We start from the raw sequence: 16888 nt of genomic DNA, 5'->3' as shown, positions 1-16888 counted from the left end.
AGACCTGGGGGAGGTTCCGTCCCTTTAAATCTCCAATTTTCTTTCTTTGAGAAACATGTGGGTCATTCTCCAAGCATGGGAAAACTTAGAGATCAGTTTAAATCCTCACTACACTACCGTTCCCCACAACTTCAAGTCCAAGCTGAGAAGCTTACTTATTTTGCCCGCTGGTCAAACATATCAAAATCAATTGAACGCCATACAATTCTACATGTTATTATTATAGATACACACCTAAGAATTACATCAAATTAATCAAGTCCAATACCTAGATCTTCCTATTCAATAGGCGTTACCTTTTTATGACCTGCTAAATTTCTTACTTTTGCTCGAAGTTATGCCCGTTGTTCTATCTCCTTAAGCACTAGATTGTTAATACCTGTCTCTGCCCTGGGTGTTCCGTTTCTAATTTGGATCTCTAATTTTTAAAGATCCAGATATATGGAGACTTTCATTAACACATCGTTTGCATCTGGGTGGGGCTCTTGGTTCATCTGATGTCTTTTAGTACACACAAAACCAAGTGATCTCTAAATCTCACTTTCTGGGAAAATTGTGGGGACATCTATTTGCCACACAGCACCTGGGAGCCCTGTAGAAGGACTTCCAAAGGAAGTTTCCATCCTGTCTTTGGGTTGTTTTGTCACAACAGAGACAGGCTGCAGCAACCTGATTAACAACAGCATGTGTGCCTCTAACTACCGATCCCCGCAACAACCTCGACAATTCTTCCGGCAGATCCCCTTGCCTCCCACTCTATCTAAGAGCCTTGGCGAGAAAAAAATGTGTTTCCTCTTGCCTTTTGAAGTTCCTTCTTTTCTGAGGTTTTGAGCCCTAATTAATCTATGCTTTGTATGCTCATTCCACAAGTTCAGAGATGACTTTCCTGGCCCCCCTTTTTTCCCTAATGTCATCTGCAGAGTGACCAATGAAGATACGATACAATACAATACAATTGCAGAGTTGGAAAGGACCTTGGAGGTCTTCTAGTCCAACCCCCTGCCTAGGCAGGAAACCCTATACCGTTTCAGACAAATGACTATCCAACATCTTCTTAAAGACTTCCAGTGTTGGTGCATTCACAACTTCTGGAGGCAAGCTATTCCACTGATTAATTTTTCTAACTGTCAGGAAGTTTCTCCTCAGTTCTAAGTTGCTTCTCCCTTTGATTAGTTTCCACCCATTGCTTCTTGTTCTACCCTCAGGTGCCTTGGAAAATAGTTTTTGACTCCCTCTTCTTGTTGCTCTTCTCTGCACTCTTTCTAGAGTCTCCACATCTTTTCTACATCGTGGTGACCAAAACTGAATGCAGTATTCCAAGTGTGACCTTACCAAGGCATTATAAAGTGGTATTAACACTTCATGTGATCTTGATTCTATCCCTCTGTTGTGCAGCCTAGAACTGTGTTGGCTTTTTTTGGCAGCTGCTGCACACTGCTGGCTCATATTTAAATGGTTGTCCACTAGGACTCCAAGATTCCTTTCACAGTTACTACTGTTGAGCGAGGTACCACCTATACTGTACCTGTGCATTTCATTTTTATTGCCTAAATGTAGAATCTTACTCTTTTCACCATTGAATTTCATTTTATTAGATAGTGCCCAATGTTCAAGTTTGTCAAGATCCTTCTGTATCTTTAGCCTATCTTCTGGAGATCATATTGACCATTCTCTTATTTTCTTCAACCTCAGGATCTAATGTGATATATTGCCTAAAGGTTTGATAAATGTATTCTAGGAATTCCCCTGGATTTTCATCCTGTTTCTGTTGAATTTAATAGACCTTCCCTAAATTCTTAACTTTTGTTTGAATCCTAACAAAACTAAGGTCCAATAGTTTTGTAGCTGAATGTACTAGGTTCCTAATCTGGTTCCTTCAGTAACCATGTCCAGTCTGGATTTTTTTTTTACATGATCCTTCTGCAAAGGCTTAGTCATGGTTACCTTTACCAGCCTTCTTTTCTCTGTGGTTAATAAAATTTCCATCAGACTTTTTATGTCAGCCCAAGCAGACTGGTGAGTTCAGAAAAATGGATGCAAAAAGGACATGCATCTCCTCTGGATTTTCTCTATAAGCAGGAATTTGATTTTTCCAATTACATAAATCAGCCATTGAGAATGGAACATATATCCACACCTTACGTAGCTCCCCCTCAGCTTCTGGCAATACAATTCCCTTAGGGGCAATTTAAGTTTTTATCTCAACTGCTCCCTTGGATCAGGTTTGTGGTCCACTTGATCTATCCCTTAGATAACCTTTTTGGTTTTCTTTCTCCTGGCCCCACCTAATGGGACCGTTTGTTCTTTCTTTTTAACAAGACAAAAAAAACACTTAAACACATCAAGGACAACCATGCAAATTAAAACAGACAGGAACTAAATGTTTCGTTGAGACTTTACTAAAACTCTCTCAAAGCTTTTTTTTCTCCTCAACATGCATTGGCGAGGTGTTCGAGGAACGTTCCCCACCTTCCCATGTTCTATTTCTAAGACACTGTCACCGACCTGGGGTGCCGGAATACCATGGTCGCCTTCAGGAACTGCGATGACTTAACCACCCACACAAACCTAGAGCCTCATTAGGATACGCCGGTTCCATTTGGAAGGGACGCTATCCCGGGCTCAGGGTGGTGATCAGGCCCCCTCTTCCACTCCTAACCGAGTGGGTCTACAATTCTTTTGATACTTGCCTGCAGGCGTCTTCTTTCTCAGCCGGCGTAATTTTTATTAACTTGTCCTGATCCTGGTCAGATTCTTGGATCGGTGGTGTCCTCCGGATGCCCAAGAGGGGTCATCGGCCCCCTTCCAGAGAAAGATCTCCGTGGCGCCTGAAGAAGGGCGAGATGGCCTCGATGGGGCACCGGTCGGTCCGTTCCGTCCTCCGCGAAATATCGCTCTAAGTCCTGCCGCCACGGTCGCCAGAATTGTTGCAGAAAATGACAGGCTTTAGACTTCTCAGGATACAGGAAAAGTTTATTTGGCAGCCAGGTTCAGAAACGTTAGCCCATGGCTAACATTGCAAATTCTGAACAATCTTTATTATTGATGCACGCATTCTTATACATTCTCAAAGACAGTGTAACACAGAAACACTTTACTCATTTCTTATTGGTTACCTTGAGGAAAAAGCCTTATAAGGAGATGGGGGTCTTACTTCTCCTTTTGTTACAGGTATGGACTACGTGCCATTAACGAACTTTAATTGAATTTTGTGGTTTTGGACTTTTGACATAGGGACATTTGCTGGAACATGTTGTGGTTGAAGGCTGATGACATTTCCCTGTCCCTTTAAGCAAGCTTCTAACTGTTCCTTTTATGCCAAGTCTTCATTCTTATATTTTAATCCATATTTTATTCTACTTTAAGGTGGTCAGTAATGTTGAAGACCCGCAAGGACAGCCATATTTCCTCTGTAAGTAGCTGTTTTATTGTTTTGTGTACTTGTTATTTTTATTTAAGTAGTAAGTGCACAAAATAATAAATTTCCTTTTTTATATCTTCTTTTTGTAGGTCATTCTTTGGGGCAAAGAATTCAGTGACATCAACTTGGCTACTCCTACCCAGTCACATGACCAAGCCACTCCCACAAAACAGGCCACACCTACAGAATAGGTTCTAAAAATTTTTGAAACCCACCACTGAACTGAACCCAGATGAACATTTCTTCCAACAGCTGCAAAGCTGTAGCTTCATCCGCACTGCGCACGGGAAACTGGTGGTGGTGCTACTGTTGCAGAAAATCAGGAGATTCGGAATGCGAGATCAAGAAAAAGCTTTATTTTGGTCAAAAGGCTCAGACCGTGTAAACCAGTGACGTGCAGTCAGGGGAGGCAGGGGAGGCAGCGCCTCACCACTCTCATCAATTAAATAAAAAAGAATTACTCCAGGAAGCCGTGAAAGTGGCTGGGAGAGGCGTGCGGCTTGCTTTAGCCTCCCTGGACATCTCAGCAGCAGTCCCAAGTGTGCCGATCTCGCCATTTTTTACATCGGGCGAGCCCAGGATCCTTGCAAGAGGAATGGGACCACGTGTGCAGGAGGCTCCTCAGCTCCAGCCTCAATCAGCGCACCCGCGGTCCCCTTCATCTTGCCTCAGGAAGGAGGGGAATGGGACCACGTGTGCAGGGGAAGGGGATCGCGGCTCTGCTAATATGAGGCTGTGCACTGAGGAGCCGCCTGCACACGTGGTCCCATTCCCCTTGCAAGGAAATGCAAAAAATGCCTAGGTACCGTGTTTCCCCGAAAATACAACCTGTCCCGCGCTCACTGACCTAGCGTTATCCCAAAAGCGCCAAGTTACAGGAGCCGGGGGTGGGGGGAGTGCTCACGTTGCTTGCCGCCTTCGGTATACCGCTAGGTTGGGGAGTGGCGTTCTGTCCGGCCAGAGGGGAGAGTTGCCGGGCGGCTGCTCTCTTGTGAACTGGCTCCCGAAGAGCCGGGCACAGCATCAGGGGCGAAGCAGCCATGAGGTAACCATGCTCACGAGCAGCCGCCCGGCAAATGCCCTCTTCAGCCGGGAAAAGTGCCATTCACTGACCTGAGCAGCCGCCCGGCAAATTCCCTCTCCAGCCGGGAAAAGCGCCATTCACTGACCTAGGGGGTACCAAGCCCTTGCGCAGCTCTCCGCCACCACCGCTGGCTGCTGCTGCCCGCCGCCGCCCCGCTCCGCTCCGTGCATAACTTCCAACCTCCAAAACTTCCAGCATCGGCCGCTCTAGGAGTGCTCTCTATGGTGGGCCGGCTGCTGGAAGAATCTGTCCGGAAAACTCTCTGTCCGGCAGCCGGCCCACCATAGAGAGCACTCCTAGAGTAGCCGATGCTGGAAGTTTTGGAGTTTGGAAGTTATGCGCGGAGCGGGGCGGCGGCGGGCGGCGGCGGGCAGCAGCAGCCAGCGGCGATGGCCTGGGAGAGCTGCGCAAGGGCTTGGTACCCCCTAGGTCAGTGAATGGCGCTTTTCCCGGCTGGAGAGGGCATTTGCCGAGCGGCTGCTCAGGTCAGTGAATGGCGCTTTTCCCGGCTGGAGAGGGAATTTGCCGGGTGGCTGCTCAGGTCAGTAAATGGCGCTTTTCCAGGCTGGAGAGGGCATTTGCCGAGCGGCTGCTCAGGTCAGTGAATGGCGCTTTTCCCGGCTGGAGAGGGAATTTGCCGGGTGGCTGCTCAGGTCAGTAAATGGCGCTTTTCCAGGCTGGAGAGGGCATTTGCCGAGCGGCTGCTCAGGTCAGTGAATGGTGCTTTTCCCGGCTGGAGAGGGCATTTGCCGGGTGGCTGCTCGTGAGCATGGTTACCTCATGGCTGCTCTCCCCTCTGGCCGGACAGAACGCCACTCCCCAACCTAGCGGTATACCGAAGGCGGCAAGCAACGTGAGCGCTCCCCCCACCCCCGGCTGCTGTAACTTGCCGCTTTTGGGATAACGCTAGGTCAGTGAGCGCGGGACAGGTTGTATTTTCGGGGAAACACGGTACCTAGGCATTTTTTGCATCGGGCGAGCCCGGGATCCTTGCAAGGGGAATGGGACGTGTGCAGGCGGCTCCTCAGCGCACAGCCTCAGATTAGCAGAGCCGCGATCCCCTTCCCCTGCACACGTGGTCCCATTCCCCTCCTTCCTGAGGCAAGATGAAGGGGACCGCGTGTGCGCTGATTGAGGCTGGAGCTGAAGAAACTTCTCCGTTTGGGCTGCGCCCGTGCGATCGGAGCAACCACGTGGTTTGATGACGCAACGACGTGGTTTGATGACGTCACCAGCCTCACCAGTCATAAACCTCACCGCACGTCACTGGTGTAAACCCACATCTGACGTCTGAGCGAGGTTCTTAGGGAGAAGCGTGTTGTTATAACTTCCTCAAAACAGTTAACACGGAAATGTGCTAAATCATTTCTATTGGCTAGTCTCTTATTGCTAGGCTGAAAAGCATGCAGGAAGCACTAGTTTCATACTGGTTTTTGTGGTTAAACTCTATGCCTGACTTGCGAGACCTCCAACTGACTTTGACCTACTTACAACAGGTGTTAGCTTTTGCGGTTTGACATTTCAAACTTCCTGAGTTCAAGTTTCCGCTTCTTCAAGACTAGAAAATGTATAACGAGATAGAAGGGATAGACGGTGCGCCAAGAGATCCTCTAGTCTGACCCCGTTTCATGTTCACTCTTATATCCAAATCTCGCTTTATGTCCTGCTTTACTAGTGCTTCCCTTTTTGTGTTTCGTTTCTTTCCCCCCCTCCATTTTGCTTTCCCTTATGGTGCCTTACCTACCTGGTGCGCTCTCCGATGAGAAGGAGCTCAGTCACCATTTCCCCCCCGCCCCCCCGAACATTATCTAGCAGCAGAAAAACAGCAGTAGCGCCACCCCTGCAACTGCTTTCTGTCGTACGCGGGTCGGATGCGAAAGCAAAAAGGTGGGTGAAGGCAGAGAGGAGGAAACGTCGCAGAGACTGTTGCACATTAGGCTCCACTTTGAAGAGCGGGAGACCCTCCTTCGCAGGAGCAGAGGAGGCGGCACCGCAACAGTCGCCGCCGCCGCCACTGCCACTGCCGGAGAAAGCCAGGACCTCCCTCACACACACACACCCAATCGCTGCCGCCTCCTCTCCCTCCTCTTGGGTGCGTGGGGTGGAGGCTGTTGCAAAAGAGAAGGCAACCTTCCCGCGCCTCTCCCCCCCCCCCCGGCAGGAGTCCCTTCCGCAGCCCTTTTCCTGCCCGTCCGTCCTTGCCCGCAGAAGAGCAGGGAGCAGAAGGGCAGGGAAAGGGGGAGCTACACAGAGGGAACAGCAACTGCGAGAAGACGACGGTGGTGGCGGGAGCGAAGGAGGAAGACTGATTCTCTCGCGCTCACCTTGTTTGCAAACTGCATCCTTTTTTAAAATCACAATATATTTGCTTTGGGCCGGATCCGCCCGGACTGTGCTCTCAGCTCCGTCACGTGGTAGGTGTCGCCGCCTGCTTGCTTTGGCCTGCTTTACTCAATTGCTTGCTTGGCTTTCCCGTTGCCCTTTCTCGGGCCTTCTGTTGCTGTCTTTGTTAGCGCTACTGGCTACCTGCACGCCGTACGAGCCCGCACCGGCCAGAAACAACTTCTTTGACACCCCCACCCCACCGGACTTCGATTTTTGACTCGGTTCTCTTTTAATTTGTTTCTGAGGTGTGCATTTGTTGTTGCAGAGGGCGCTTTCCTTTTTAAAAAATCCGTAATCATGAAAGTACCCTGAACGGTTTTTTTATTATTTTCCACTCGAACTGCCAGTCACCGCCGGGTTCTTAATTCTGCATAATACTAATTTGTTCCTTTGCCTGACTACTTTTCCGTTACCTGTTTGCAACAGTTTTTGCTGTCCTGCAACTACAATGCCATCTCTGCCCTACCTCATTTACCTTTGGAAAGCTATAAAGCTATGCATCTTGGAGTAATTGTGCTTTTATAGGGTTGCAAAAGAGCGTTTTAGTTCCCTTTAACAGTTAAGTGTGGGGGCGGGGGAGGAAGGGCTGCAGCCGGTCATCAGTGCTTGGGGGTAGGGAAGAGAGGAAACTGGAGAGTATTTACTTTGTTTCGGAATGAAGGCAATCATTCTCTCTGTCCATTTTACAATAGCATATGTAAAACATTTCCCTTAGTCAACGCGACGAACGGCATCTGTTAAAAATCAGACGTGTACGTGCGGGCTTATGCGAAGATATTGCGGTTCCATTGTAAACGGGGGGGGGGGGGGGGGAGAAGATGATGTTGAAAGAAATATCCTTCTGGGTTCGGCTCCAAGTGGGGAAAAAGACTGGAGACATGAGACATGGAGGCTGCTTGGAAAGATGGTTTATTGGTGGAACAGAAAAGGTGATCACATGTTTCAATGTTGGTGGAGAAGAAGAGAAGGGAGGACTGAGATGCTGAGTCCCTGGTTTTATGCCCTCTCTGGTCTTTGATCTTGAGCTTGTCTTCTAATTGGTTGTCAGACTCCCATGGAGCTGTTGAAAGAAATATCCTTCTGGGTTCGGCTCCAAGTGGGGAAAAAGACACTGGAGACATGGAGGCTGCTTGGAAAGATGGTTTTAATGGTGGACAGGACCACATGGCTTGAGTCCTGAACAGAAAAGGTGATCACATGCTTCAATGTTGGGGAGAAGAAGGGAAGGGAAGGGGCTTGCTAGGCTTTTTATAACCTGTTCAGTCCCACCTCTCTGTTTCCTGTTCCTGTGTAAGAAATGTATTCTGATTGGTTGTCAGACTCACATGGGCCATGCAGGGGCAACTCTCTAGGCCAGTGATGGTGAACCTTTTTTGGCTCGCGTGCCACAAGTGGGGGGAGCGCAGGGGGGTCGAGTGCGGGCGTGCCACACCCATAATGCAACGCGTGACCCCCCCCAGTGCGCATGCGCGCACAATGCGTGACCCCCCCCATTTTTACATATTTTTTGCCCTCCCCAGGCTCCAGGGGCTTTATAGGAGCCTGGGGAGGGCGAAAAGAGCCTCCCCTGACCCCCCAGAGGCCCTCCGGAGGCTTCAGGGATTGTCCAGAGGCTTCCCTGAAGCCTTCAGAGCGCTTAAAACCACCCTCTGAGCAAACTGGAAGTGACTTCCGGGTGGCTCGGAGGGTCATTTTAAGCGCTCCGAAGGCATCAGGGAAGCCTCGGACGGTCCCTGAAGCCTTCGGAAAGCTTAAAACGACCCTCCGAGCAACCCGGAAGTCACCGGGTGGTTTTAAGTGTTCCGAAGGCTTCAGGGACGGTCCCTGAAGCCTCCGGGGGGGCGGGGGGCGGGGGAGGCTCTTTTCCACCTCCCCAGGCACCTATAAAGCCTTTGGAGCCTGGGGAAGGTGAAAAATAGCTTTTAAAAAGGTGAACTCAGCTGGCTAGCGCGCGCATGCACGCTGGCCAGCTGACAGGGCAGCGCCTCGTGTGCCCTGACAAATGGCTCCGCGTGCCACAAGTTCGCCATCACGGCTCTAGGCTGAGTCCAGGTTTGGTTGAATTCTCAGAGTTCTCTGATGCCATGTGGTCAGTTGAGTAAAGTGCCAATATTATCATGCCTTAATCCCATCCCCCTGGAGTTGATGGGGATAACTCTTTATTATGTAAAGTGGACTAGTTTGGCCTTCTTAATGGCCCATTGACAAAGTGGGGATGGGCAGGAAGCTGCAGGAATTTACTTTGTGTTTAAAATGTGTTTCTCCCTTTTTCACATCCAGGAAAATATAATATTCTGCCTTTTCAATATTTCCTAGGGTATTTCATTTTTCTGGAAGAGGGCTGGGTGATAACTTTCCACAATCCCTCCTTTTTTTTTCAAAACGTGAGTGGAACGCACATGTTCTTGACAAAAGATCAAAATTGGTCATATCAGGGAAGCTTAATTTTTCTGATGGAAAGGCATTGAGAGAGACAGCAAAGGATCCCTTCAGTGGCTCCCAGAGAGCTTTCAACCATGAAGGTCTAGCAACCAGGGCACAATTTCTGGAAAGAAATTTAGAGTATCCAATTTACCATGCCAATTAATATGAGATATCACTTACTGTGGGCTTCCAGACAGGTTTCAAGCAAGCAGAAATCCCAAAATTCTTCGCAGCTATGGTTTTGCCTTTTAAAAAACTACAGCCTGCCCATTTCCAAGGGATGGTTCTTGAAACTGCCCTAGCTCTTATTTTAGTGAGGCCAAATTGAGTTTAGCTAGTGTGCAATCCAGGCTATTTAGTATTTTTTTAAATTACACACAATGAGCCTTGGGACTCCTACTCATGAGACCACCAGTGCAACATGTCCTGCTTTACTGGGCAACTGGGCAGCATCATTATTTTTTTTAGTCACAATCAGGGTTTGAGTTTTGAAGATCCTTTCTGCTACTCTTCAAGTGGGGGAATTGACCCTCATCCATGGGATTAAAAGGGAGATATCACTGTTTAGGCTTTTTTTTGGTCAGGGAAAGAATCAACCTAGGAGAAGCTTTGTGTGGAGGAGATAGTTTCAATCTAATTCTGAATGGGCGCTCCCCCCCTCTCTTTCTCTCTCTCTCTCTCTTTCTCTCTCTTTCTCTCTCTCTCTCTCTGTGTAGCTGCTTCTACAATACAGAAAATACAGACATTTTGGACAAAATTTCCCTCCCACTAGATAGAAATCTAAGGTGTTCAGAACTTGCTGTGCTAGCCATTCTCAAATACAATTCTTACATGAATACATTAAACTTATTACAATATAAACAAGACAGGAAAGAAAACCTTACAATGAATTTCTGTGAAGGAGGCAAAGAAAGAAAACTTTACAATCAATTTTCACCCTCCCCTGTAGTCTTTACAGCTGTCTTCTGGGGATAGAAGAGAGTCTTTTGGTCTTTACTTCTCCATCTCAGGGTCCGTTCTTTCATATCTGCTGGATGGTACTAAGCTTAGCTTGCTGTTAAGAGTGGTCAGTCAGTCTTGGTAGTCTGTCCCAGGCATGGCTAAGTTTTTTTTCCCCTCATGTCAGGTTTTATCAGGAGGCAATCACCAGCAGCAAATTTGAGAGTTATGGTTTGAGCTAGCAGTCCTTTGTTTCTGAGGTGAAGAAGAAGAAGAAGAGAGGCCAAATATACAGATCTTTACAGACATATCTTTAGTCTCATGTTGTGGAATTTCCCCCATTCTGTCCAAGTGTGGAAATCCAAACATTATTTCAGAAGGCAGACAATGTAAATTTCATGGAACATGACATTCCCACTGCCGCTATGATTGAAACACTTTTGCAGTAATATGAGTAAATTTCCAAAAGGGACAACAACTTGTGTTGCAAACAAACAAACAAACAAAATATCATAGGGAAGAGCACCTTGACTCATAAGCATTTAAAAATGCACTCAGGCGAGATCACTTCCGGTTCCTGTAGGTGACGGACGTGTTGTCCGCTGCTCGTCTCCCCGGTGGGCTCCTTTCAGGAGCACAGGGGGCCCTGGAGTGGTGTCCTGCCGCAGGGCGGCTTGCTGGAAACCCCCAGACTCGGCGGCAGCTGGCGGGGGTGTTTCCAGCCTCGCCCCAGTAGCTGGGGAGCGGAGGGGGGGCATGAAACAGCTGCCGGCTATCTGCCCTTTCGCCGAATGGGCTCTGGGAGGAAAGAGTTAAGGGAAAAAAGAGCAGCTGAAGTGCCGGTGCGGAGAGATCCGCCCTAACCTCCTTGATCATTGTTAACAGATAAGCAGCAAACTATTGTAAGTTCTTGTTCAATCCATTTGAAACTGGAAGATTAGAGTGGGGTGTTTCTCTTTACCCCCCCCCCGACAAAGCGGCATTTGAACTATCTCTCTCTATATCGGAATGGAGAGAGAATAAAGGCTGACTTGCCACTTGTACTAGCTATGTGAGAAAGATTGATATCACAGCTGCAAGAGGTGATTGCTGAGCTGTCTTTTTAAAAGGAAAAAACTTTATGGAACTCCTTGTTCTTCTCCCTGCCAAAGGAGGAGCCAAGATGGCGCCCCTCCATCTTCGTCTTTGTACTTATAAATGAAGCCTGCCTTTTGAAACTACCTTTGGGGAACAAAAAATCTCTGGTAATTGTTTTAATACCCTCTCTGAAGGTGCTCTGGATCTCTCCTGTTACGTGGGCTTCCTGATTAATTTTGACTATTTGACTTTTCCTCTTTCTGGCGTACCTTCGTGCCTTGGAACTGTGAAGGAGAGCTAACTTTTCACTTTTGGATTTGCCTGCCGCCTTGGACTGGCACAGCTGCGCCCTCCTCTGACGCCATTTTCTTTGCAAAATACTTATCATCCCTGAACGCAGATAAATGGGGCCCAAAAAACCACCAACAGGCAAGTCATTATTGGCTCCCGCTTCTGCCACCTCCAGTCCAAGCATGCAGCAGACGAAAATTACTTCATTGTTACAACAAGAAGGGACTGGAGAGAGCTCAAAAGAACTGTCTGTTAACCAAATGTTTCAGGAAATTATGAGGGGTCAAAATGAGTTGAAAAAAGAGGTGACAGATCTCAAAGATGAACTCAGAGGTGTATGTTTGTTTGTTTGTTTTGTTTGTTTTATTGGATTTATATGCCGCCCTTCTCCCAAAGGACTCAGGGCGGCGTACAACATTAAAAAACACATATCACAAAAGTTTAAAAGGAAATTAGATAAATATCCAAAAAAACAAACCCAATTAATGGGTTTGTGTACAACATCATATAACAGATGTATGTCTACAACATCATATAACAGAAAACAAACAAAGAATTGGGGTGTTGGAGGAGGGGGCAGCTGGATTGGGGGAGGAGGTTAAGGCAGGCCGGAAGGGAAATTTAGAACTGGAAAATTTTATGGCAAAAATAGAACTTGAAAGAATGTCCTTTTTTCTCAGATTCCAGAACCTACCAGAGACAGAAAATGAAGATCTTAAGGATATTATGAGTACAATTTTAGCAGAATATATTAAGAGAAATAAAGAACAGTTGTGGTGGGATATGGATCTGGTTTACAGGATTAATTCAACATATGCTAGAACACACAATGTTCCAAGGGAGGTACATGTTAAGTTTCTTAGGAGGACCACAAGGGATGAGGTGCTAGGGGCCCAAAGGGAGGGACCATTAAAATATAAAGATAAAGAAATTACCATTCTTAAGCAAATTCCGAAAAAAATAAGGGAAAAAAGGAGGAAGTATTCCTCCTTATCAAAGAAATTATACAATAAAGGAGTTTGGTTTAGATGGTTATTGCCAGAGGGAATGTTGATTTTTTGGGAGGGAAATAGAATTAGAATTAATACAGCGGAGGAGGCAGAAGCCTTCATTAAAAAACATAGTTCTCTCCTAGAGGACGAAAATAGGGGAGGTGGTGAAAAAGGTAGTAATGTGCAAGATATGAAGGAGGAGGGGGGCTGTGGCTCCATCTGGGGACAGGGAGGAGGGAGCAATATCGAAAAGGCTCAGGTCACAAAAATAAATGTATTTGAAATATTATGGTAATTGTTGATATACTAGAAAGTGACAAAAAAGAGATGATTGAACATATGGTTGATATAATGTAAAACAAGATTCTGTTTATGCTTATCTTTTATACATTATTTTTAACATTGTAAAAATTGTGAGATTTGGGGGGATTTATACCACCGGCACAGGAGCTGCCAAAATTTTCTATGTACCTTTTTTACCTTTCCCTATAAATGTTTAAAAACCAATAAAATTCTTTTTTTTAAAAATGCACTCAGGCGTAAAAGAGGGAGGGAAGAAGAACAGCTTTAAAAAATTGCAATTAAAAAAGAGGTACTTTGAGTCAACACTCTAAAATATCAGATTCCATTCAGATGGAAGCAAATTCTCATTAAGTATGTTAAAACATTTACAAATGTAAGCGAAATATCTCAAAATCATTTCTTTTTATAGGTTTAATTAAGCATTTTAAACCTCAAAATTTTCCAGAAGAAAAAAGTCAAAATTGTATTCAGAGCAGAAAAGGAAATATAACTGCATAACTTTTTTATGCAGATGAAAAGATTACAACAGTGAAAGGTAAAGGTGCAGGAGCAGGCCACCCATTTACTCCAAATTTCTCAGAAGAGGGAGAGAGAAAAAAAAGTGGTTAAAGTGAGCAGAAAAACCGCAGCCCCCTTTAATGACCCAAAAGGAAGAAGGGAAAGAAGGAGGGGGGATGCACAGAGGCATTCACAGGTATCACTGGGGGCATTTCATACACACACTCATGGTAAAAATGAGCACACACTCACTCTCCCCGCCTTTCCTGCTTCCGTCCAAAGAATGACCCAGAAGGAAGGGGGGGGGGGAATTCACGCAGGCAATCACAGGTCTCTGGATCCCTTCACTTATCACTCCCTGGGGCATTGGGGACACACACTCACATTCATGCTGCAATCAGACCTTCATGCTTGCTCATGCCAACCAATCATAAGTATTTCAGGGAGCTTTATTACAAGCCAATGAGCTCCATTTTGTACTATTATTAGAGGATCTCACCCTCCCTTCACATTTGGAAATGGTAACACACATACATACCATTAAACAAACTTGCAACTTACTGTTTTTTTATATGAAAGGGAATCAAAGTACATTCACACCAACTTTTACCATCAACATACTCACATTTGCACTGCAATCAGACTGCTTGTGTAAATTAATTTCACATAGAAAAATCCCATTTCATTCTTTCTTCATGCAAAGCAATTATTACAATTATTTCAGGGAGCTGTACATAAGCCAATGAGCTCCATTTTCTATTATTAAAGGATCTCAACTTCCCTCCAGGTCTGGAAATGATCACATACACACAAACATGCACAAATACCATGGAACAACACTTTCAGGCCTGGGGGAGGTCCTGTCCCTTTAAATCTTCAATTTTCTTTCCTTGGGGAACATGTGGCTCATTCTTCAAGCATGGGAAAACTCAGAGAGCAGTTTAAATCCTAACTACCCTCCCCTTCCCCACAGCTTCAAGCCCAAGCTTACTTATTTTACCAGCTGGTCAAACATATCACAATCAATTCAATGCCATTCAATTCTACATGTTATTAGTATAGATACACACCTAAGAATTTCAACAGACATTACATCAAATTAATCAAGTCCAATTACCTAGGTCTTCCCATTCAGACAGGCTTTACCTTTTTATTACCTGCTAAATTTCTTACTTTTGCTTGGAGTTACCCCTGTTGTTCTATCTCCTTAAGGACTAGATTGTTAATACCTGTCTCTGCCCTAGGGTGTTCTGTTTCTAATTTGGATCTGCCAGCAGGACGCTGGCTAATTTTTAAAGATCCAAACTCTTCTATCTTGATCTCCCAGCGAGCGCGGGCATATTTTTAAAGATCAAGATGTATAGATACAATGTATAGAGATGTTTGTCCACACATTGTTTGCATTTGGCCAGGGTTCTAGGTTGGACCTCCCAGCACGAGTTGGCATATTTTTAAAGATCCAGCTGTATGGAGACTTTCATTAACACATCATTTGCATCTGGGTGGGGCTCTTGAGTCATCGGATGGTGGCCAGAAATCAGCAATTTTGTTGTCAAAATCTAAATCAAAACTGCCTTCTGGAGGCCAGGTTTCTACTTTAGGACCAATAGAGTAGGTTGGCCAGATAAATGTGCAGAGGGTTTTTTTCTCAGGTTGAAGGCAAACCTTTAGTAGGAATTTCCTTCATCTCATACATGCACACACAAGGCAACACTCTCCTCCTCCCCCAAAAGGGAAAAAAAAATCTATACTCACCTGAAGAGTACAATCTTCCAGGGCTGAAAAACATGAGAACAAGGTTCCCTCCCCCACAGAAAAGGCATTGTTGGAGGATTAGAGGCAAGAGGGGGCGTGGGGGGTAGATAGCTTGCAGGCAGAGTTTGAAAAATAAAACCATCAGTTACTAAATAGATAAACTGGTAACATTATGGGGATATCACAGATGAGAAATGGGGTCTGGAGTCACATGCTTCAGGAAAGAGATGAACAGGTAAAATCATTTAAACACACAATAAATGCAAGGATGAAACTTTTCTTGCAAATGAACTTAAAACATTTCCTGGGTTGTTACTTTAAGGTATAGGGAAGGAAGGGAAAAAAACCTTCTCTTTACTCTGTTTCTGCTGGCCAAACAGACAAAAAGTAAAGACTCCCCCCCCTTCACTTAGTTTTCTGGGCCCAACAAACTGAGCGAAGGCCATTTCTGCCAGTTTACTCTTTTCTTTCATTGAACTATTTAAAATTCTTGTCTTTTGGATTGGAGACATCTTAGTTACAATTACCTTGAGGGTGCACAAAGACTTAGACACACATTTACACAAGTACAAGGAGAAAATAAGAGGGGGGGGGAAGAACTCTCAGGTTTCAGCATCCTAGTCATTCCCAGCACAAATCTGTTAAATTAGGGAAGGCACAAATCTTTTTTTTTTTTCATTCTTAAAATTTTTATTGGTTTTAAAAAAAATTTCAAAGGAAAAAGGGTAAAAGGTTATGGAACATTTTGACAGCTACATCGTGCGGGGGGGGGGGGAGAAGCCCCCCCGGGTCTCGCAACTTTTACAAAAAGGAAAAATAGAAAACAATGAACATTTACATAGATATTAGCAGTTTTAACTTTAACACCAAATCATCAGTATGTTTCAATCATTTTACTTTTGTCACTTCCTTAAAAATACATTGTAACAACATTTGAAATAGTGTTTCAATTCACTTTTGTGATCTGAGTCTTCTTGTTGTCTCCTCTTCCCCCCCCCCCCACCACTGGCAGAACCTCAGCCCCTCCCTGCTTTGTATCTTGTGTAGGATCCTCCACATCACCTAATAGAGCAGTATGTTTTTTCATGAAAGCCTCTGCTTCCGCAACTGTATTAATTCTAATTCTACTGCCCTCCCAAAAAATCAACATGCCTTCTGGTAACAGCCACCTGAACCAGATCCCATTATTATATAATTTTTTTGCTAAGAAGGAATATTTCCTTCTCTTATCTCTTACTTTCTTTGGGATCTGCTTAAGAATGGCTATTTCTTTATCCTTATATTTTAATGGTCCTCCCCTTTGAGCTCCTAGAACCTCATCTCTTGTGGTTTTTCTAAGAAATTTAACATGAACTTCCCTTGGGACATTATGTGTTCTTGCATAGGCTGAGTTAATCCTATAAATCAAGTCAATATCCCACCCAAGCTGTTGTTTATCTCTGTTAATATATTCTGCTAACATTGTGGTCATAATCTCTTTAAGATCTTTGTTCTCAACTTCTGGTAAATTTTGAAACCTAAGAAAAAAAGACATCCTTTCAAATTCCGTTTTTATCATATGATTCTCAAATTCTATATTCCCCCTTTGGATTGCCTCCAGGCCGCTCCTCATCCCAACCCCACCCTCCTCCAGTACACCTATCCGCTGCTCGTTCTGTGTACTTTTTTGTTGTGTCTCTCTGAGCTGATCATTTAAGTCCTGCAACTGTTTTTTCATTT

General features: G+C 45.3%; 1 protein-coding gene across 1 annotated transcript in view; it reads left to right on the top strand.

The window, feature by feature from the left end:
• The first annotated feature begins 6677 nt into the window (after positions 1-6677).
• The window catches only part of LOC309400288 (KAT8 regulatory NSL complex subunit 1-like), a 529998-nt gene continuing 519787 nt past the window's right edge, over positions 6678-16888 (top strand). Inside the window, exon 1 of the mRNA XM_081968699.1 lies at positions 6678-6919. The gene's annotated coding sequence lies outside the window, so the exon portion shown is untranslated. The remainder of the gene's footprint in view (positions 6920-16888) is intronic.

The sequence above is a fragment of the Natrix helvetica genome, assembly GCF_964273705.1.
Source record: "Natrix helvetica genome assembly, chromosome: W".
Lineage (NCBI taxonomy): Eukaryota > Metazoa > Chordata > Lepidosauria > Squamata > Natricidae > Natrix > Natrix helvetica.
Note: the sequence above shows the minus strand (reverse complement) of the source record. Positions and strands in the feature narration are given on the sequence as shown.